Source organism: Canis lupus, chromosome 8 (assembly GCF_003254725.2).
Source record: "Canis lupus dingo isolate Sandy chromosome 8, ASM325472v2, whole genome shotgun sequence".
Taxonomy (NCBI): domain Eukaryota; kingdom Metazoa; phylum Chordata; class Mammalia; order Carnivora; family Canidae; genus Canis; species Canis lupus.
The window spans coordinates 43,465,405-43,483,740 of NC_064250.1; the positions used below are offsets into that span (position 1 = coordinate 43,465,405).

The following is an 18,336-nucleotide window of genomic DNA, read 5'->3' on the forward strand; positions in this document are numbered from 1 at the left end:
CCTTCCTAGATCTGCAGAGATAGGAAGGGGTGTCTTTGCATCCTTTGCGGGGGGGGGGGGCTAACACATTTTCTTGATCTTTTCGTTCCTCTGGTTTAAAATGTATGTATGAAGGATGCACACACCTTTTCTGTTTTGGGAATTCCACACCCAAATTGTCACCATCTAGTGGAGGCTAGTATAGACATGTTCTTGGCATTGAGTTCTCAATATTCTGGGCTTTGCATTTTTTTTTTTTTTTTTAAGATTTTGTTTATTTATTCATAGAGACACACACACAGAGAGGCAGAGACACAGGCAGAGGGAGAAGCAGGCTCCATACTGGGAGCCCGACTCGGGACTCGATTCCAGGTCTCCAGGATCACACCCCAGGCTGCAGGCGGCGCTAAACCGCTGCGCCACCGGGGCTGCCCGGCTTTGCTTTTTTTTTTTTAGCTAGATGCATATTCAACCAGAAATGAAAATTTTCACAGTTCGGTTGGGTGCAGGGGCAGGAGTAGGTCTGCCTCCCCCTCAGTAAAGGAGGTGTTTACTAAAGCAACAGTAATAGCAAATGATAGGAACAGTTCTGGAGGACTGTGTACCATGTTTTGTGCCAAGAACTTTACTTTCTTGGTCTCATTTAATAACAGACTTTTGTGGTAGATATTGTTATCCTCCCCCCCCCTTTTTTTTCAGTTGAAACCAAAATCAAACAAATAACTTGCCCAAGGTCACAAAAATAGCTCATGGTAGAGCCCACATTTTAACTGCTAGATTATACTGTTAGCTTCTAATTTGCTTACCATTTAGTGAAATTGAAACTGGTGTCTTTCTAGAAGCTTTTCAAAGCATTACTTCCTCAAGCTCTTTCTCAGATCTGGAGCATCCATAACTCTCCAAGGTACACATTTATGGTATGTGCACAATATTCATATGTTTATTCATTTTTTCATTCAGTATTCTCAAGTATTTATGTGATACAGAATGTATGCCAGGCTTAGATGGCATACACAGTAAGGTTTTGAGGTATTGAGGATACTGTAACACATAGCATAACCATGTCCTCATAGAGTTCACAGCCTTTAAGTTGGTGTATTTTGATTTATGTTAATTTTAAGTGGTAACCATGTGCTGCTTAGGGACCTTCTTTCCGTCGAGTGAGTTAAATTGGAGGACACTACTGATTATGAGGCCTGATAGGACTTTCTGTCCACAGAATGACTTGGATACTGTAGTAGAAATGGCATATTAAACAAATCCTCGCCTATAGCTAGATGGGGACAGAGCTGGGTGCTCAGAGTAGGGCTGTAAACTGCCCCCTCCCCTGTCAAGTATTTAAACCCTGAGACCAAACCCAGTGTCAAATGGCACAGTTCAGCTTATTTGCTGCGGCCTGCTTTCTCAAAGCCCACAATTTAGGCAACGGAAAAAAGGAGAAGAATTAGGTGTTACAGATAGGGGCTGGCAGAGAGGAGACCTCAGCACTTTGGTTTCCTGGCAGGTCTCCATCATGTGGTGACTGAACTTGCGCTCTTATATAATGGTGCATCTTCTGGCAGGGGATTTCCTCCTTCGCTGTTGCTGGGGCGGTAGTTTCTACAGCTGCCCTCCCACTCCATATACATATATGCACCCTCCAAAGGTAATAATTCACTTGCTCCTTAAAAAAGTAAAAGTAAAAATTTATTTCAAGTTTATTGCTACTAATACCGTATACTAAGCATTATTTCACTCCCTCTATGCCTCCATGCTTTTCTATAGCCCAGATAAAAACTTGCCTGATGTTTTACATCTTTCCTTGTGTACTTTTTTTTCCCATATCCTTAGCTGTTTTGACCACCAAGTAACTACAGTTGACTCTTAAAAGAACACAGGGTTAGAGGCACTGACCTCTATGCAGTCAAAAATCCATGTATAACTTTTGATTTCCCCCTAAATTTTGCTAATAGCCTACTGTTGACAGGAAGCCTCACTGATAACATAAATTGTTTATTAACACTTATTTTATATTTATGTGCATTATATACTGCATTCTTTTTTTTTTTTTTTATATACTGCATTCTTATAAAGTATGCTAGAGAGAAGAAAATGTTATTAAGAAAATCACTAGAAAGAGAAAATAAATTTATAATACTGTACTGTAAAATATCTGCATGAAAGTGGACTCATGCAGTTTAAACCTGTGTGGTTCAAGGGTCAGCTGTACTGGTGTCTGGCTGTGGGCTCAGAGAATTACAATATCTTTTAAAAAATTAGTGAGTCATGTAAGCTTCCTCATTTCTGTACTAAAACAAGTGTGGAGAAGCAGAGCTGCCTGTGGACAGAGAAGAAGACCAGAGAGCTCATGTGCTGTTTGTCCTACTTCCACATGTACCAAGAGGCAGCAGGACTGGAGTGCCCACTTATAGGCCTGCACTGCCCACTTGAAGTCTTGAATGTCAGCAGATCCACTGGTACTGGTTGTATAATTGCCATCCTTGAAGCATTTTACTGAGCTCCTGAATTAACATGTGATCTTCTAGTTGAAGTTAAAAAGCAGGATTCATTGTCCCTCTTTTCTCTTCCTGGACAGTAAGGAAGTCTGCTTTGGGGACATTCCCTTAAGCGATAGGGGAAAGAACAAATAGAGAAAGAAGCCTGGTGCCCTTTTTTTTTTTTTTTTTTTTAAATATTTAGAAGCAGATATTGCTTAGATGCAGACTTGAGTGTTGAGTATTAGGACAGGTGGGTTAAGGGAAGACACTGGGACAAGTGTATATATGATAATAGAAACTCTTGCTCCTGGTTTCTCCTCAAGATGGCTTCAATCTAGGGGCCACCCACACATCCTACCATAGTGAGATTTCATTTAGTGGAATGATTTTAAAAAATTAACATTCTTAAGTTATGTTGCCACGTTTCGGGAGACTTGAAAACTAGAGCAGTGAGAAATGATGCCTGTAATGTGGGAGGGCTATTTCACATCAGTGGAAATGAAGGCTGCAGCTTGAGGTTTGGGGCTGGGGGTTTGTGTGTTTAAAGCTGCAACAGCTGTGAATCTGAGACCAATGAAGCAATTCCAGGACAGCGTTGGGGTGACTGTCCTTGAGCATCAAGATCTGTTCACTCCCACTCTGGCTGGGATTCAAGGCAACAGCCATTGTTCCCTTGGATGCTTGTAAGTTTGTGTCTTTGTGTAAAACCTTTATTTGACAAAGTGGAGGCACTGGGGAAAGAGATACCTCTTATAAGGCTTAGGTTTTAGCAGCAAAACCTGTCAGGCATCTGTAGATGTTTCCTTTGTGCTCGTGTGTCTGTGATGGTATCCTTTTTCTTTCTCTTTTAGTCCTTTGGCCTAGAAACCAGCAGGGTTCCTCTTGTTTGCACTCTCATCCTCTGATTCTTAACCTGAGTGTGGAAGTCTCCACTCTGCTGGTAGACCTCCAGTGGTGCTGAGCTGGGTCAGTTCAGCTGTGAAAGGCCACCTGTGGCTTCTGTCAGGGTGTGGGGACACTTGAGTCTCTGTGAAGGTACTGGTATAGCAATAGCAGAAAACTCCCCAATTGTAGTGAGAACTGGACAGGTTTCACAGGCTCCTGTGTTGCCTGTGATATATTCTCCTTCCTGGGCCCTTATATCTCAGAAAAGAAAAATAGCACCCTTGAAACATCTGAAGGCTGCATGCCAAGAATTTATGTAGTATTCCAGAAACAGGATATTATTGAAACGTTTTCTCAAGCAGAAACAGATGTAGTTCCCTGTTACTGTGGCCAGTGTTAGTGGATTCTTATAATTACCTGATAGTGGTGTGCCCTCCCTCTATGTCTGCCCCCTCTCCCCACACACATGTGCAAGTGTTATACTTTTCTTTTCTTTTTTTTTTTGGTAGCACCCCATTGCTTTATTTAGGAAAAGTTAGCCTGGGTTCCCGATGACAGTAATAGGTTCTCAGGGGTTTGCAGACAGCGGAGGTGGTGACTGAGTAATTCTTTATTACTCAGAAGAGGATCTTTTGTGTTGAAAAATTCAATGACTCAGGATTCTTTTCTGCTGTAGTTGGAGATTGGACATAAAACCTTGGAGAAGAGGTATAAATAGGGGCACTTTCCCAGCCTCTCCTTTCTTACCATCCTTTCTTACAGAGGGGGAAAGTCTCATCTTTCCAAATCCAACCTCCTGCCAGCAGTGACTTGCCTTCACCCACAGAAGTTTAAGATCAGAGCATGGAGTTGGCCTCTGTGTAGACACTCTGCTAGATTTTTGGCTAGACTAGGCTTCAGTTTCTCACAAAGCCAGTAAAATGAAATTGGCTTCTGGGAATGGGATAGGACTGTTTATCCCATTCTTCCTTCTTTGGGCTCTTCTCAGTTGATCTCAGTAAACTAAGTGGGTGGAAGTTTAAAAAAGGGAACTTGAAAAAGAGAACAAGGTGATTTTGCTTATTTTGCATTTTAAGTGGTAGCCTAGGCTGTCTGAGGGAAGACTGGGGGCCACTTTTTTTTTTTTTTTTTTTTAATTAACACACTGGGGACAAGATTACAGAAAGCTTGGAAAATAGGGGGAAGAAAAAAATCACCATGATTCTACCATCCTACCACAAACATCATTTCCATCTATTCTCTGCTTTCTTTCAGTTGGAAATCCCTGCATTAAATTTTGTATTTTTTTTCATTTAGCATACCATATTTTTCTGTAATGACATATAGCTTATAATTATTTATTAATGGCTTTGTGATATTTCCATCAACTAGATCAGTGGTGGCTGACAGCCATCGCCATATTCTAATTTTAGAACATTTTCATCACCCCCAAAAGAAACTCCATTAGTAGTCAATCCCTGTTCCTCACAATCTCTGTAGCCCACAGGCACCACTAATCTACTCTCTATAGTTTACCTATGTGGACATTTCACATAAGCATAATCACACAACATGTGGTCTTTAGAAGTTGCTGAATGATGAGCACCAAGGAGCACACTTGATGGGATGAGCATTGGGTGTTATTACTGTATGTTGGTAAATTGAATTTAAATTAAAAAATGTAAAAAAATAAAAATATAAGGTTGGTTTCTTTCACTTAGCATAATGTTTTTTTTTTTTTTTTTAAATTTTTATTTATTTATGATAGTTACAGAGAGAGAGAGAGGCAGAGACACAGGCAGAGGGAGAAGCAGGCTCCATGCACCGGGAGCCCGATGTGGGATTCGATCCTGGGTCTCCAGGATCGCGCCCTGGGCCAAAGGCAGGCGCCAAACCGCTGCGCCACCCAGGGATCCCCACTTAGCATAATGTTGTTGAGGTTTATCCATAATGTAGCATGTATTAGTACTTTATCCCACTTTATTTCTAAATAATCTGTTGTATAGTTATATCACATTTTGTTTATCCATCAGCTAATGGACATTTGGATTATTTCTCTTTTTGATTATTATAAGTAATGTTGCTGTGAATCCCCATGTATAAAGTTTTGTGTAGACGTATGTTTTTATTTCTTAGGGAGATATTTTCTTTTTTTTAGGGAGATATTTTCAAAGCTGCATCTATATTTCTCCCTTGGAGTTAACATTTTGGTTATGCAGTTTGAGGAAAAACAGTGTTATAGCAAAAACTTTTGATTCTGTGTCATTGAGGTTATTGCCCTGAATTAGGAAAAGATGCTACTCTTTGCTAATTAGGAAAAAGAAAAAAATGAAAGGAAGAATTATGTGTGTAAAAATACAATAGCATTGTTTCTAAATCTTTGGTGCTGAACTTTAAAAGGTGGTGGGAATTTACAGATTGCAATAGTGCCTACATTCAGTGCACATGTACTGCTGCTTTAAAAAATTTTTTTTCAGCATGAAGCCTCAGTTCTAAATCGCGTCATTGTGTTTTATGGAGTGAACTTTATCATGAACCCCACAGAGCCTTCCTTATCACATGTAATTTATAGTTCTCAGAAGCTTTTCCTTTTCTTATGAAACATTCCATGCCAGCATTCCGTGCACCTGCTTAGAGGCATCTGCTAGGCTGGGATGGAGAGCCAACCATCAAGGTAGAGGGAAGGGAGAGGGACCCTGAGTGTGGTTTAAATGTAGGTCTGAGAAAGCCTGCTCTTCAGAACAGCTTTTATAGGGCTTTTACTCATGGACCTTAGTTGCACCTGGGGTTAAAAATATAGATCATGCCAGACACAAAGAGGACCAGATGGTACTGCTGGGAGTGTCATTTCCTCTACACGATCTGCCCCTGGCTGGTTTCACACCATACCAGCCATATTACTGAAATAATGCGGAGCCTCCTCTTGCCCTTGTCCTAAGTGGATCTACTAACATTCGTGGTCAGTAGCTGCTCTTTTTTTTTTTTTTTTAATTTTTTTTTAATTTTCTTATTTATTTATGATAGTCACAGAGAGAGAGAGAGAGAGAGAGAGAGATAGGCAGAGACACAGGCAGAGGGAGAAGCAGGCTCCATGCACCGGGAGCCCGATGTGGGATTCGATCCCAGGTCTCCAGGATCACGCCCTGGACCAAAGGCAGGCGCCAAACTGCTGCGCCACCCAGGGATCCCTCAGTAGCTGCTCTTGCTTTTCTTACTCCTTCTTCTTCTCCTCCTTTCTTACTCCTTCTACTCCTCCTTTGTTAGTGACTCCTAGGTCACTACCAGAAGCTCTTGAAAGTATGCCTGTACAGGCCACCTCATTTTTTTATTAGAGGATCAAGATGGTTCCACACCAGAGAAATGTGGGGCACAAGGCACATGCCTTTTGTCCAAGAAGCCAGATAAAAACTAAGAACTTGAGTTATCTTCTCCTGTATCTGTATTACCTTCAGCTGTACCTGGAGCCAAGCCCAGGGATTTCCTTCCAGAAAGTTCCTGCCTGTGTGTGTGTGTAAATGTGTATGAATGCTGATATAACTTCCCTGACAAAGTTTTAGAGTTTCGGAGTGTGCTTTACTTGGTAATGCAAATTCTATTCCCAAGTGTTAGGGGTCTCAAAAGGCTGAATGGGAAGATAAAGTTTTTATCTGAAGATTCAGATTTTTTAGTATAATATACAGATATTACAAAAACTTCATGGACAGCAAACCAAGTATGTGACAAGAGGGACTCTAGGCTTATTACATGCTAGAGTTGGAAGGATAGGACTTTGGGGATGGTCTCCTCCAATCTCCTCACAAGGAGGAATGAGAAATGGATACTCAGAGCCAACTTCACTGAGTGGTGACAGGGCCAGGAGAGAAGCCAGGGCTCCGGATCCCTAGTCTAGTTGCTCTTTCTAACTGCTGTATGATCAACATCTCTCTCCTTTGGGCTTGTCTCAGGGAAAGGCATTGGAGTCCAGGGTAGTGTGTGGTTCGTGTTGTTAGGAACAAATTCGTGTCTTTTCTGTGATTGTGGTTTTGAACCTAATAGTGAAATTACAAAGAGGAATGAGTCTTTAAATTCAGTTCTTCTGAGGAAGAACAGTTGTTAAAATGGGTGCTATTGTGCTTAGGCTGGGCCTGCTTAACTATTTTATCTCTGTATTGTGCTTCCTTGTGGTTCATAAAACACCACATGCTCTAGGCCAATAGGATGTGTTCTCTGAGTCGTTTTCCCCTTTGGGTCCCCATTGCCCAGGTGGGACAGTGACAGGTGCTGGTGGCATCCTAGATGTAGTAGGACTTGCTAATGATTGGAAACATGCTGTCTGGGGGGGGTTGATGTTCCCCACCCCATTAGCAGTCTAAAACCTTTGACAACTGCAGTGTGAATACTCATCTCTGTGTCACTAATCAGTCCAGAAGGAACCAGTCTTCTTGGGCTGAGGTCATATATGTTAGCTTTCTCTACCTTGGAAAACCAGTGAGCAGTTTTGTGCTCAGTGGGTAGTGCTTTTGCAGTTGGCCCACTCGAGACATTTTTAGCGAATTAACAAGTAGTATAGTAGTATGTTAGCTAGTCCACACCTTTATCAATCCTTGATTCTCATCCAACAGCCAGGTGGAAACTGCTGTGGGAACGCCATCTACCTCCTTGTTTCAGTCCTGTGGGGATTTTGTTTGTTACATAGCGGGATGGCAAGAAAAACAGGCTCTGGGTTTCATAATAGTTCATTGGGCCATCTTTGTTTCCCCTTTACATGCACCTTCTAGTCATAATAATAGTTTGTAAGCTGATGATCTCGTTGGTCTCTGACCAACCAGGCTGGTGGGAGTCAGGTAGATGGTTAGTGCAGAGACCAAAAGGAAGTAAATCTGGTCATTTCTTTGGCAAGTATTTAGTGAATGCCTGTGGTTGGATTAGGTATATGGTTGTAAATAAAGAACAAAATGGACACACAGTTTTTGCCTTCATGGCCTTCACAGTCCAGGGGCATACCCATGGGTTATTTACTTGAGGGTAGTATTGGAGGAATCTGTTGTGCAAAGTAGACTTTCAATTTGATACTCTGAAGGAATTGCTCTTTTTCAGTGACATATGTGCTCCATCCAGCAATCAAGTTGGAAGAGAGGTAGGCTGGAAAAGTATTTTTGGAGAATCCTCTTGGCCTTCCAGGTGAGAAAGCAAATAATTGCTTTTCCCTGCAGAGTAAGCTCCATCTAGGAGTTTAGTTTCCTGTTTATAGGCTTTATTTAACCAATCAATTTTTAGTGTGGGAATGTTTTCAGACCCTGAAATACCTTTTTTTTTTTTTTTTTTAATTAAGAAAAGCAGGTGTGGGTTCCACAGTGAGAAATTGGGAGGAGGGAAATAGAATCAGTAGTGTGAATTCTTTAGGGAATATGTTTTTTTCTTCCATCTCCTCCAAGTGTCAATTAAAAAACAATTTTTTTTTAAGATTTTATTTATTTATTCATGAGAGAGAGACAGAGACACAGGCAGAGGGAGAAGCAGACTCCATGCAGGGAGCCCGATGTGGGACTCGATCCCGGGCACCCAGGATCAGGCCCTGGGCTGAAGGCGGCACTAAACCGTTGAGCCACCAGGGTGGCTTGACACCCAAGTGTCAATTTCAGATGTAAATGTTGGCTTGTGCTGTCTCTTGATCTGTCTGTGGCTTTATAACCTGCTGGTACAACAAAGGATCTAATACAATATTGGCACACATAAGCCTCCCAATAAGTACCTAACCCCATATATTTTACCTCTATGGGTAGCTATCTCTGTGTTGGTCCAGGTTCTAGGCTGAGGTTGGGAGTCACCTGAGGTCAGTGACTGTCTTGTCCACTTCTTTGTACTCAGCTCCTGGGTTATTTGGTTGGTTGATAAGTGGTTGACCAGGGATAGAGGATTAAAATCAGTCAGTAGAATGAGAGGGCAAGGTGACTTTGAGCCCGTGAACTGTGATGACAAGGAATTAAAGAGTGGTATTGATATGTAGAAAATTTATGAAAATTATATGAAATTCTGAAAAGAGACATTTGGAGGGAGGCCTAGTTTGAGTGAAAAACAAATATAAACAAGGTGATAAAAAGCGGTTAACATTCACCAACTTCTTTTTTTTTTTTTAATTTTTTATTTATGATAGTCACACACAGAGAGGGAGGCAAAGACACAGGCAGAAGGAGAAGCAGGCTCCATGCACCGGAAGCCCGACGTAGGACTCAGTCCCGGGTCTCCAGGATTGCGCCCTGGGCCAAAGGCAGGCGCCAAACCGCTGCGCCACCCAGGGATCCCAACATTCACCAACTTCACTCTGGTAGCAGGAAAAGAAGACTGCTCAGAGTCTGCAGAGGTGGGAGGAGGTGAAGGAAAGAGAGGGTGCTGGAGGTTCTTCCAATGTTTTAGCAAGGCCAGTGAAGACCAAACTACAGGACCCCTTAAGAATTTGGTTCCAGGGCGCCCAGATGACTCAGTCAGTTAAGCATCTGCCTTTGGCTCAGGTCATGATCCCAGGTTGCTGGGATCCAGCCCCATGTTGGGCTCCCTGCTCAGTGGGAAGCCTGCTTCTTCCTTTCCTTCTGCCACTACCCCAGCTCATGCTTTCTTGCTCTGCTGTCTCTGTCTCTATCTCAAATAAATAAATAAAATCTTAAAAAAAAAAAAAATTTGGTTCCAAGACCAGAGTTACCCCTGCTAATTATCAGGCCCAGATTTTTGTTTCTAGAACTCTATCTTTTAAAAACCTCAGGAGGCATCATTGATCATGGCCTAAATCCAACCTACAAGTGTGTATCTACGTTTGGCCTTATTTACTTAATATATTTTTAGCATCCACTGTGAATCTGGTTGCAGTCAAGGAAGTAGTTAGTAGGATGGCTTGTTTCTGTTTGTTCTCCAGAACTGTGCTCTTTTGGGAGTGGTTCTATTATTTCTCAAATTATAAAATGTAATTGTGTGGGTCATCTCCTTTGAAGGTCTGTGCATGCTTTTGGAAAATCACATCTCAAAGAAGGCCAGCTCTCTACAAATGCTCACTGCTTTTCTTGGATATATGTGAGCAACAGCAGAATGAACAGATTTCAGAGCCTTTGTCTTATAAAACTTTCTGTGACTAGCAACAAGGTAGGTATTTTTCAAGTACTGTATCTGAATTCATTTATTAATTGAACAAGTATTTATTGAATGCTCTTTCCCATTTAATCCCCATAGGGATTCTTTGTAGCACACAGACTAACAAATGTTCTATGGTATTTATTTTGGCTTGTCTTTTCCACTCAGATTTTAAACCCCTTGAGGATGGAAGGTCTGGTTTAAGTCTCCGCTGTGTTTACTATGCAGGCTGGGCATCCATATTAATAGCAATACAGATTTCTTCATTTTACAAAGGGCTTTCAAGTAAGATGTCCTATAATACTGTGAGGAAGATGGAAGATATTTTTTTTTAAAGATTTATTTATTTATTTATTTATTTATTTATTCATGAGAGAGACAGACAGGCAGAGACATAAGGCAGAGGGAGAAGCAGGCTCCCTGCAGGAGCCCAATGCGGAACTTGATCCCAGGACCCCAGGATCACAACCTGAGCCAAAGGGACCTGAGCCAAAGGCAGACACTCAACTACTGAGCCACCCAGGGGTCCCACTGTGAGGAAGATTATAGTCCCATTTTACAAATGGGAAAGCCAAGGCCTTCAGAAACCAGTAGATGTTTAGCAGCTACTGTGCTTCTAATAAATAGTGACCCGGAGTCAGCTGGGGGCTCAGGCTGTATCAAACATTGGTACCTCATGCTGGGAAATAGGAAACCTCTTGGAATTGCAGACTTGATAAATCTCGACTTTCTCATGAAAAACAATGCAGCAACCCTTTCCTGTTCTGCTACCCCATCTCAACATAGGTACTCTGAAGGTCAGCATGTTTTTGTGTACGGTTGGGACAAAAATGTGGAAGTATTCAAATCTTGAAAGGTGGCTTTCATCTCCTAAATAAGGAAAAGCATTCCTATATTGTCCAAGGGGCTTTTATTTTATTTTATTTTATTTTATTTTATTTTTTAAAGCTTTTTTAAAAATTTTTATTTATTTATGATAGTCACACAGAGAGAGAGGGAGAGGCAGAGACACAGGCAGAGGGAGAAGCAGGCTCCATGCACCGGGAGCCCGATGTGGGACTCGATCCCGGGTCTCCAGGATCGCGCCCTGGGCCAAAGGCAGGTGCTAAACCACTGCGCCACCCAGGGATCCCCCCAAGGGGCTTTTATTTTTATTTTTGGAGGAAGGGAGAGGCCATAGGGTCAAAACCCTGGTATCTAGAAAACCGTGCAGTTTGGGGTTATTAAAAGGTCCATTTGAGGGTAAGCCAGAGAAGTTGTTCCGAGTTCTTTGAGTCTTAAGGACTCTGATGGGGATTTTGAGCAACTCTGTAAATGCTGTTTCCAAAGGGGGACAGTCTTCACCTGAGAACTTGTGAAAGCTCCTATAGGAATATCCTTCCTTTTTCTGCCGATAAAGGGATGTTGGGTCTCCTGTAGGCAAGGCTTGACCTCCTCTTCCCCATTGTCCTGCCCTTGTTTTCAGAGGCAAAGAGGAGTCTGTGTGGGCAGGGAGGAGGTTGGAAGTGAAGGTCCCATTTCACCCATGACAGCTTGGATTTAGAGAAACATAAAGCAGTGCCGATGTTACTGGGGCAGGGTGTGCTTGGACAGCCCTGTCTGTTTTTTTCCATGTAGTTAGGAAAGTGGAGGAGTAAGACTGGCTGTGGGCCAAGCAGTTTCCCCCTTTCCTGTGGTGAATGAAAATGGGCGATTGTTTTAAGGAAGTGGGAGGCAAGTGAAAGATAGCAGCCCTGGTACTCAGACTAACCACGCTTTCACTGTCAGCTAGCTCAGCCATTTTCCAGCTGTATGCTTGATCAAGTTTAACCTCTCTCGTCCTTATTTTTGTCATTTGTAGAATGGAGATGATATTGTTAACACTGCCTGTCTCCAGAAAGGTAGCTACCAAAATATTAATGATTATTTGCTATGGGGAATTTGGGGCTGATGAAGGAGAACAGGAAGATGGTAACTTCTTAAGCTTTCTTTTTCTGTCACTTGAATTTTTGATTGTCGGCCCATATAACTTAAAAGTACTCCCTCATGGGATTATTATGAAAATAAAATAAAATGGGATATTTATTTATTTATTTATTTATTAAATATTTTATTTATTTATTCATGAGAGACAGAGAGAGAGAGAGAGAGAGAGGGAGAGGCAGAGACACAGGCAGAGAGAGAAGCAGGCTCCATGCAGGGAGCCTGACACGGGACTCGATCCCAGGTCTCCAGGATCACCCCCTGGGATGAAGGCAGAGCTAAACCGCTGAGCCACCAGGGTTGCCCTAAAATGGGATATTTAAAACCAGGTACAGTACCTGGCAACTAAAAAAATACTCAAATGGCAGTCTGTTTGGGGAAGAAGTGATACTAATATTAATTCATGGTCAACCCTTGCTTTTGTAGCGTTAAATTTTCAGTCTGCCTTATGTGGCTTTGGGTAGTCTCTTTGTTAAGCCACCGGTTTCTTCAACTGAAAATGGGGGTTTATAGTAATGTTTACTATGCGTGGGGGCTTGGAGGAGACATATCAAGCAGTTAGCCTGGTATCTGGCATGTGGTTAGTGCTCAGTAAATTAACTGTTATCAGCTGTTATTCTCACAGCTATACTGGAAGCAAGGTGGAGTTACGCCCACTTCAGAGTTACAGAAAGTGAGGCACAGAGTCGTTTGGTGACTTGTCTTGAGGCCATGTTGAGTTAGCAGCGGAAATGGCCTTCTCTGTTAACTGCCCTCCTGCTGGAGTCCACACCAACAGTCCTCAGTCTGCTTACCTCTTCTTCCTTCACCCTGGAAGGCCTGCACAAGGATGGGCTTAGCCTCCCTAGGGGAAGACCTCTCTCTGTACCACTTTGGTACTGCCTGTGATTTCCCTCCTGCTCCAGAAAGAACTGTCTGCCTGTTTGTGGGACTGAATGCTTGAGTTGAAGTTAGACTTGATGGGAAATAGATTTTGAGCTTTGCTGCTGTGGGCTTATGTTCTGTATATTCACATTTGCCTGGGGAGGGAGGGTACTTGGGGGGGTACCCTGGGTGATTCCTGCCCGGAATTGTTTCCAGAAACAAGTTCCTCATCACCAAACTTAGGGGGTCAGAGCTAATGCCACCAGTTCCTCACGTTGGGTTTGTATTACACTTTTCACCCTGTGTCTTTGGTTTTCTCTTAATCAGACTTTACAACATTTGCCTTGTCCTCTTCTTCATAGGGTTCATGAAGTACTTACCATTTGGTGAATAATACAAGCAACTCAATGTCAAAAGTTTTACCCATCTAAATTTGCCCAGTGAGCATGGGTATTTATACAGACTCTTGCACTTCATAGTTTTTATGTTGTTTTCATTTGTTTCAAATACACCCTTTTCCAAATTTGCATTTAGTGGTGGCTGGCAAACCTTGTAGTCTATTTTGGAACATATACTTGCTGTAGTATTGCATTCACATTGTATAATTCCACATCAGGATCTGAAGGGCCCTGCTGTTGAGGCAGTCACTTTTCAGTACTTACTACCAGTCAAGTCTGTGCACCTCTAGACAAGTCTGCTCTCATTCCCAACTTGCTTTCTTTCATTATTTGTGGCTACATAAAGGTCTCCAGTGCTTCCTGTTGGCTTAGCAAAAGGAAGATCCTTGGAGGAGCTTAAAGACCTTGTGGAAGGGACCCTCTTAATTTTGGCTAATTGCAGAATGAGACTCTACAGTGGAAAAGCTACCCTTGCACCCACTTTACGAAAGCCCCTCTAAAATACAGTTGTTGGGACACCTGGGTGGCTTAGTGGTTGAGTGTCTGCCTTCAGCTCAGGGCCTGATCCTGGGGTCCTGGGATCAAGTTCCACGTACGGCTCCTAGCAGGGAGGCTGCTTCTCCCTGTTTCTCTGCCTCTCTCTCTCTGTGTCTCTCATGAATAAATAAATAAAATCTTTAAAAAAACCAAGTTGTTCAGGCTGTTTATCATGTTTCTAGAGTATCTGGTTTTTGAAGACAGACCTGCTTAAGTTGATTCTGGTTGATGTCTGGAAGTGAGTTGGAATGTATGCCCACTCCAAAGTTACAGGAAGCAAGGCACAGATTAATTTGGTGACTTGTCTTACAGCCATATGTTGAGTTAGCCAGGGCGATGCCTGGAAGATTTAGAGGAGATACTTATAAAAGAACCAAGCTCTGGGTTTATTTCAGGCCTAATCATTGAACTTGCAGGAGCAGCTTCCGCGCGCTGGGGAGAGACGAATGGCACACTGCCTTGGAGCTGTCATCTAGGATGCCACCTTTTGGGAACCATATTGTAGACAGTCTTTGGCCTATGTGAAGTCGTGCCTGGGCCTTATCAGAAATGAACCAGATGGTGTTTCTAGTGAAACTGGCAGCTGTTCTTGCTGACAGAATTAATTAAACATTTTTACATGTAAATGTGGAATTATGGGAAGCTTTCTTTTGGGGTTTTAGTCGCATGTGAAAGTGCTGCCCTTACCTTACAGAGGCCTTTATTTCCCCCTTGCTTCTGGCCACAAGTGACTCTCAGCTCTGTGTCTTCCTGTTCCCTCTGGTTACTTTCATCACCAAATGGCCCATTTGTGGTGGGGAGGTTTTAAGGTAACCAGTCTTCTCTCTAGTGTAATTTGAAGGTTGCTGATGAGACCTTGTCCCAGAATGTACCTGCTACATGGATAACATTGGTGACTAAAATGTTCATCATTTGAGTTACTCCTTTCAGTTAAGACATTTGGATGTAGCACATATGATACCTAGAAACAGTGATAGAGTCATGGAGCCTAGGAAAGAAATAAGAAAGTGGAGAGTAGGACAAGGTAGGAAGTATTGAGTGCATGGTGTGTGCCAGGTACTATACTTTTGTGGCTTGTCTTCAGTTTCTAGATCAGAAAAGCTCTAAAAGGTTAAGTACTGTAAATTACTCTGTTGGAGGTAGAACCAAGGTTGGAGTGATTCCAAAGCCATGTTTTTCAGGGCAGATACAATATATGTGGGTTAGGAAGGTGGTGGGATGGAGGATGAGGTGGTGAGGGCGACAGAACAAACACCTGGAGAGAGGAGGTCAGAGCCAGGTGCGAGCTGCAGTGGAGGGATGCACGGGAGTGGATGGTCCTGGGTAAAGGTCTGAGAAGGAGAGGTTGGTGAGTAAAAATAAACCAAAGTGGGGGCAGCCCTGGTGGCTCAGCGGTTTAGCGCCGCCTTCAGTCCAGGCCATGCATGATCCTGGAGACCCGGGATGGAATCCCACGTTGGGCTCCCTGCATGGAGCCTGGTTCTTCCTCTGCCTGTGTCTCTGCCCCTCTCTCTCTCTATGTGTCTCTCATGAATAAATAAATAAAATCTTAAAAAAGAAAAGAAAAGAAAAGAAAACAACCAAAGTGGGGGAAATAGAAAAATTGAGGTATTACTTGGAAGGAGGGGGTATATACTGTTGGATGATGGCAGCTTTTCCCTCAGGGAAACTCTGTGGGGTTTGTTTGGGGTCTGGAGGACCAGATAGTCTCTGTATTTAGGCAGGTGGCAGTTGGCCTCACAGGAAACCTTTTAATCCCTGGTATTTATAGACTGGCCAGGACTCTACTGAAAGGCAACTCCCATTTCAGTTAGGGAAGGCAGCATTATCTGCCTTTGAGATGCCGCATTTATGGATCCCCATTTGGCCCAGCAGGGGAGGGGCTGGGTTATGCCCCGTTATATTATCCTGGTTCCCTGCTGCCTCAGAGGTTGTGCAAGGACACTTCTGCCATTTACCTCTGAGTGACCTCTGACTGCTCTCTCTCCTGTAGATGCTTCTTTTCTTCTCAAAGATGAATTAGGGGACGCCTGGGTGGCTCAGCAGTTGAGCATCTGCCTTTGGCCCAGGGCGTGATCCTGGAGACCCAGGATCGAGTCCCACATCGGGCTCCCTGCATGGAGCCTGCTTCTGCCTCTGCCTGTGTCTCTGCCTGCCTCTCTCTGTCTCTCATGAACAAATAAATAAAATCTTTAAAAAAAAAAAAAAAGAAAATATATATTAAAAAAAAAACCAAAGATGAATTGGGATCAGGACTGGGAAAGGTAGCCCTCTTGTCTGTGTTTGGGGTAGCCAGGCATTCCCTAGAATAATGATTCTGATGTGTCCCCTAACTCCTTGCCACAAGGCTAGAGTTGCTCTGTTGATGGTATGGTCAAACCCTACATTCAGTCCAATTCAACATTGGTTTATTGATTCTTGCTAGTATGTATGGAGGTGGAATACAAAGATGGCTGAGACAGTTTTCCAACTCTAATTCCAAGGAGATATTGAGTAACTGAGCTCCCATGGTCAGACCAGTTCTTCATTATAGCAGGAAATGTCCATACACTTTCAGTCTTGTCTGACTTAACTCCTTATTGTGAGGACTAATTGTAGCAATAATGAATTGAGACTGCTTTGAAAATTATGAAGCTCTAGATTCATGTAAAACTTTTTTAATATTATGAGGTAGACTCATAATAAAAGATAACATGTCGTGGAGTGCTTTCTACCTGTCAGGCACTGTTCTAAGTGCTTTATTTGTATTAACTTGTGTAATCTTCACAGCAGCTTTGAAGTAGGTTGCTTACACCCATTTTATAGTTGTGAGAATTAATGCTAAATTGGATTTAAAAGAACCTTTCTAGAATGGCATGCTGGTACGAAGCAGAGCCAGCCTCTGTTAGGACTGTGGAAATCCAGGAAGAAAGAGCATTCCACCTTAAGGGGAGGGCAGCAGGCAGGACTTACCCTCAGAGACTAGAAAGGAGCTGGGAAGGGTCAGCCTGGTTCCCAGGAAAGCATTAGCATTTCTACATAACTTAATTAAATTACTGAAACCCGTTCTGAACCTGGAGGCATGTTTCTTGTATAGTTATGCAATTGAAATAGATAATTTAAGTCAAGGAAGAAGGATAAAATTGGTGAGCTCACCTATGTGGATGGGCACTTTCTGACATACTAAAACATAGAGAGGCAAACCCTAAAGGAAGTACATCTTTATTCAATTTACACATGAGTACAAAGACCCAGGCAAGGTGCTCTATGTTGGGACTTTAAAGAACAAATATTAAAAAAAAAAAAAAAAAAAAAAAAAAAAGGAATTCTTCCCCTCTCAGCCTTTTCCTGTTGAAGTTACTATTAAGGATATCTGAATTTGATCACTAATATGCAGCATATCCATCTTTGGCCGTTATTTTCCAGAGCAATTAAGCTCATTTTTGAGGCACATTCTAGCCAGTTTATCTCAGCTGTGGACTATTGGAAACAAGCATATATGCACATCGTGGAGAGGGCAATCTCTCCATGAGATCCAAATCTGTAAAGAGAGCTCTGGGAGTTAATGTCTTTGAATTTCTGTTTTAGTCCACTCCACTTTCAACAGCTTTTTTTTAACATGCGGTGCCTGTCTCATTAGCAGTTCAGGGGAATTAGCCTTCAACATCTAATGACCTAGTTCCCAAATTTGCAGCAGCTTCAGAAGTTTCTAGAATGCCCCAAAGCAGTGTTTCTCAAAGTGTGGTTAATTAGAATTACCTGATCCATCTTACACCTTGGGAATCAGTTCCCTTGTGGGTGAGGTCCTGGCATTCACATATAAAACACTTCCCTTTGCTCAGGTTCTGAAGTAGAGCTGCAAAGCCAGGACCAAGCCCACCTCAAGAGGGTATAGAGCTCTCTTCACGCATAGAGTGTGAACAGTCTTCAAGGCTTCCTGTTTTCTTTTATAATGAATGAGAATTTTGCCTCCTGTTCCGTAAATACATCCAAGATAATTTTAATATTTAAAATCAATTACATTAATCTAATACAGAATAAATTTGACCCTCTACCGAGATTGTGTGCTTTGGGGTGAGACTGCTTAGTTTGTAATCTTGGTGTCATGAATTGCTAATTGTAATGACCTGGGGCAAGTTACTTAACTTCTTTGTGCCTTGTCTAAAAATGGAGATAGT

The 18,336-nt window shown here is 42.4% G+C and overlaps 1 protein-coding gene across 2 annotated transcripts in view; it reads left to right on the forward strand.

The window, feature by feature from the left end:
• The window catches only part of SUSD6 (sushi domain containing 6), a 97,883-nt gene that overhangs the window by 1,102 nt on the left and 78,445 nt on the right, over window positions 1–18,336 (forward strand). Inside the window, exons 1-2 of one of the 2 annotated variants that reach the window (XM_025444182.3) lie at window positions 8,397–8,480; window positions 10,283–10,430. The exons of the other annotated variant lie outside the window; for it this stretch is intronic. The gene's annotated coding sequence lies outside the window, so the exon portion shown is untranslated. Of the gene's footprint in view, window positions 1–8,396; window positions 8,481–10,282; window positions 10,431–18,336 lie in introns of those variants that run through there. 2 annotated transcript variants of the gene reach the window in all.